This window comes from Schistocerca serialis, chromosome 3 (genome assembly GCF_023864345.2).
Source record: "Schistocerca serialis cubense isolate TAMUIC-IGC-003099 chromosome 3, iqSchSeri2.2, whole genome shotgun sequence".
In the NCBI taxonomy this organism is placed as follows: domain Eukaryota; kingdom Metazoa; phylum Arthropoda; class Insecta; order Orthoptera; family Acrididae; genus Schistocerca; species Schistocerca serialis.
Genome location: NC_064640.1, coordinates 299,371,464 through 299,376,504, shown reverse-complemented (window position 1 = coordinate 299,376,504; position 5,041 = coordinate 299,371,464). Strand labels below are relative to the sequence as shown.

General features: G+C 42.9%; 1 non-coding gene across 1 annotated transcript; it reads left to right on the top strand.

The window, feature by feature from the left end:
• The first annotated feature begins 4,570 nt into the window (after window positions 1-4,570).
• On the top strand, window positions 4,571-4,677 carry LOC126472251 (U6 spliceosomal RNA). Its single transcript, XR_007586379.1, has one exon. It is a non-coding gene; the product is annotated as a U6 spliceosomal RNA (small nuclear RNA).
• The last annotated feature ends 364 nt before the right edge of the window (window positions 4,678-5,041 follow it).

Sequence of the window (5,041 nt, the reverse complement as noted above, 5' to 3'; positions counted from 1 at the left end):
TTCTATTGGCATTGAGTGTGCAACGATACTTCTTTCACCGATACGCTGTATTTGTAAGATTGCCCTAAGTGTATTTAATCGGGTCCATGTGAGGAGATACTAGTCACCATTCTAGTCAGATGATTCCTACTTAACGTCTTGGAAAGCGAACCCATTGTCGAAATGATGACTGAAATGCTGGACATTAAGTTGGAGAAATCCTGTCCCGGTACTGCTCAGGACACAGATAACCCTCGATTGCTGTAAGAGTTGTACGACATCGAAAAATGAGTCTGTCCCAAAGCATGAGTGGCCATCCTCTCTTCTGAACTCCTGAGTCTACCTGCCTGAGACACTGACACTGGTATCTGAACGACCCCCGCACTCTTCTACGACGACCATCAAATGTTCACACAAATCCTATTCTCGTTGGTGAGGAGGACCCAGAGCTACTGGGTTTGGGTCTCATTCCTGTTCCACTGCTATCATATGCTATGAACAGAATACTATATACAAACAGTCTGTTGGTTCACAGTTTGTTCACGTTCCACCAGGGTGTACCAGCCGCACTTCCGAGCAGCGCGCATACCAGGAAACCGGAAACAAGTACCGTCCGCACGTCACGTGGTCGAGGACGTACTTCCTTCAGCTGGATACTTAAGTCCAAGAACAGCCACAAGCAGGGGGGAAACCAGTCCGGAATCCCACCCGACACGTTACTCACTTCTACTTGTGTTGGAGGCAAGGTTGTCCAGCCCACAGGCAGTCGGGGAACCATCATCTCGACCATCTACAGCTGCTGGAACAGCCTGTAGAGGTGACTAGCTCAGTTAGCTCTGTAGCTCATCAATGGGAACTCACCGAGACCAGCCAGGACACTTCGTTCTCTACCGCACCGTCTTCTTACTGCTCCACGATACTTCACACGGCACGGCCGCTGCGGACCAGCTCGACGAGCCACTCAGGATGGGGCTTCCTTCTGAATACATTCCACGCCAGTGAACTTTGTTTCTTTTATTCTCAAGTGTTCATGAACGATCTTTCTAGTTATTACTGTAACTAACTTGTCTGTGGACTTGTGCCGTGAATAAAGCGTTATATACTTGAGCCTGGAAATCATTTACTAAGGCATGCACCACCAACAAGTAGGATAAAACAGTTTTTATCCAACTCCTAGAATAACCTGCAAGTCAGCGGATATTATTGACCACGGCGACCAGTACGAAGCAGATCTTTCTTTTGAATCTCACGTTTGCGGATGAACGTTAGAATGACGTCGCTGTGCCGTACCCCAGTTTGTGACAATGCGCACATGATCTCAGCTTGAAATAACTCTTCCAGACAGAACAGTGTATTAAAGTCTCGTTGTGCCGTTAACGAATGAAGGAGTAACTCGCGTAATGAACTGTCATGACTCAGGTAACTGCATGTAGCGATTTCTTGTGGTCGAAAGAGTGCTGAAGAAGACATTTTCACCAAAATAATATGTCGTGAGAATAGTGCAAGGTTACTTTTAAGCGCCGGCCGGTGTGGGCGCTTCAGTCTGGAGCCGCGCGACCACTACGGTCGCAGGTTCGAATCCTGCCTCGGGCATGGATGTGTGTGATATCCTTAGGTTAGTTAGGTTTAAGTAGTTCTAAGTTCTATGGGACTGATGACCTCAGATGTTAAGTCCCATAGGGCTCAGAGCCATTTGAACCATTAATTTTAAGCGATATAACGTGCGACATCAGCGGATTTGATGGCGGTAGATGCCCTTCGCATAAGATACTCAATACCCGAGTCGCCCAGGCACTGGGCTTCCAACGTGTAACTGTGTCATCGTTGTCCTTCGATAATTTGTTCGGGGTAAACTGCCGTGTGTAACATGGTGCTGATGATCTGGGTCTTCGTTGACTATCGCAGATTGTACCAGGGAAGAGATGGGACACACAGGCAGCACATTACTCGATATTTCAATACTGCACAAGAGCAACCGCTCAGTAGCCGTACCTCGAAATACCACGTATTCTCTGTGAAGTACAAAGACACTGAGCCTCTGATCACCTCACTTCACAAGAGACAGATAACGGAATGTGCACATAAACTCCGCTATTGGAAACTCTAAGCATGGAAAAAGTCTCACCAATTGATGAGTGGCACTACTCTTTGGTAGACGCCAGAGGCAGTGAACTATATACCTCAATCCCTCTGAGGCGATGCCTCCTGGTTGTGAACAGAGCGCCGTTCAGACTGATAGACGTATTTCGAGTTGACATGACTAAGAATGCCATTGTTACACCATATACATCCGTTACTTCGCCTGCAGCGCCCTATAGGATATCCCTTCATACCTCTTGTTAACTGCTTTGGACTGACTTTGCCAGATATGACGTGTCAGTCGTGTAACAACTTTTACCACTGTATTCGATAATGACATAAAAGCAGAAATCTAGATAGTGCAAAAGATAATTACAGCAATATACAGTCAAGTGGTGGTTTATTCTTTCGAAAAATATTGCATGAATGTGGCTCAGCACCATCGAAAACTTTTTATATCGGAATAATTTTGAACATCACTGCGCGGATAAGACGTGCTTTGGTCTTCTGCTCATCACAGGAGGGGTACTGTATGCTAGTAAGCAGATGTATTTAATCCAATTGTTTGTGACCGTAGTAAGTGCTGCTTCGGCAATAAAGTGAAAATCGTGGCCTAAAGAATAGTACACGTACTGACAAAATAGAAGCTGTTCGGAATATGGTGACAGAAACTGAAACTGAAAAAGCATCACAAAGAAAGAACTGTGTAAGTACTGTGGTAGAAATTGCTTGGACACGAACTCTTATTGCTAAGTAATCATAGTGACTTGAACTACATTTTGCTTATGGCAGTGCATAAGCCATTTAGAAAAGACGTGTTTAGAAGTAATCGCGTTCTGTATACTGTGGTGATCGCTCCGCCTTTTTCCCCACTCTCACTCCTGAGCGACCGCTAGACTTACGGGAGTATGTGGGGACGTTCACTGTAGGCATGACCCAACAACACCAGAAGCCAGAATAAAAATTTAAGTTATGCTTCGCTCATGAACTCAAGGCGTCCTACATGAAACGCCTTGCCTTGAAATTTGGTTCTCCTGGAAGTACGAGTATTTCCCAGGAGCTAAACGGAGGTATTAAGTGTATACTGACGTGACCAACGTTCTTGACCGCTTCAAAAGTCATTGTCGAAAGTTGTGCCAAGAGCACTTGCCGCAAGTCGCCATGAGAAGGGTTTTGAAGAGATGCACCGCCTCAGTTCAACGCCCACGAGCGTGCAGTAGTAATTTGGGGGAGAGAGCTGCACCTAGAGGATATTATACTCAGGAACACATAACGATTTTTGGTCCATATTATAGTCTAGTGACTGACATGAATTCGAACTACAATATACATTAAGCATTCTCCACCATTTTCTGTAGCTTATGTTGTTGCTAGACATGCGGTTGTATTTTGTGCGGCATTCGTAAATATTTCGAGTCCTACATATTTAAGTGCTGCATAGCATGTTAAAGATATTTGGAAGATACCGTTAATTTTTCAGTCATAAAATTTTATGACGAGTAAAACCGTACATATTTCTAAAGCTAAATGTATAACGTGAGACGGTAAAGACATACTTCGTTGGTCGTGCACCATCTTGTACCTTGAATTAGATTAAGGTCTTTCACCATGAAACGTGGGATATTAGCAAATTAACTTAATTTAATTATTGATTTAACAATTTTATCAGTCTTGAAAATGAAAATTTGTGTTAGTTTCCAACAGCTTCAATTTCAAAATATATTAAACTTGTAACAGATTTCTTTTAATAATTTTTCTTAATTTAATTTTATTAACTGATTATTGATGTGTAGTAGAGTACCAGTGTAACAGAATGACAACTAAATACAGTACAGACCAAAGTTTCTCGACTGCAATGATTTTAAATTACAGTCTGATATTTGTTCCTGGTACATGACGATGTTGTTCCTTGGAAATTTTTTCACATTTGTAAAAACCTTAGTTTTTTGGAGTACATTTTGTAGTTTCTGAAAAAGACTACAGCACATAAAATGAGTGCCGTTATCTAAAAATGGAATAAGAAAAAGTGTTGAACTTTTACTACAGAGCTGGCTAAAGGTGAAAGTCTGAAAAGTGCCCATTGTAGAATACTCTCTCCTATTCACACCTCCATAAAATTCCGTGATGTGTGCCCGATGGTCATTAATGACAACAACTTTATTTTTCTACTGTACCTTATATTTGTATCCTTCTATCTTTGCAACTCTCAATCGAGACTGGAAAAATTGATTCATAACTCCGCAAGTCCTTCAAAATGTAGTATTGCTGTTGAAACTTTCTGGCAGATTAAAACTGTGTGCTGGACCGAAACTCGAACTCGGGACCTTTGCCATTCGCGGGCAAGTGCTCTACCAACTGAGCTACGACTCACGCAATATCCTTTCTTTCAGGAGTTCTAGTTCTGCAAGGTTCGCAGGAGAACTTCTGTAAAGTTTGGAAGGTAGAAGACGAGGTACTGACAGAAGTAAAGCTGTGTTGACGGGGCGTGAATCGTGCTTGGGTAGCTCAGTCCGTACTCGCTTCGGCGGTACATATACTAAAATTGGAACGATACAGAGAAGATTAGCATGACCCCTGCGCAAGGATGACACGCAAAATCGTGAAACGTTCCACATTTAATTTAAAAAAAAAGTTTCATATCAGCGCACACTCCACTGCAGAGTGAAAATCTCATTCAGTATTGCTGTTGTCATTACTCTTCTATTGTTCAACTAAAGAAGGCTTTCGGGCTATTTCGAACTGCGTAGAAATTTATAACCCATTCTCATTAAAAATATTTTTAGTATTTAAAAAAAATGGTTCAAATGGCTCTGAGCACTATGGGACTCAACTTCTGAGGTCATTAGTCCCCATGAACTTAGAACTAGTTAAACCTAACTAACCTAAGGACATCACAAACATCCATGACCGAGGCAGGATTGGAACCTGCGGCCGTAGCGGTCTCGCGGTTCCAGACTGCAGCGCCTAGAACTGCACGGCCACT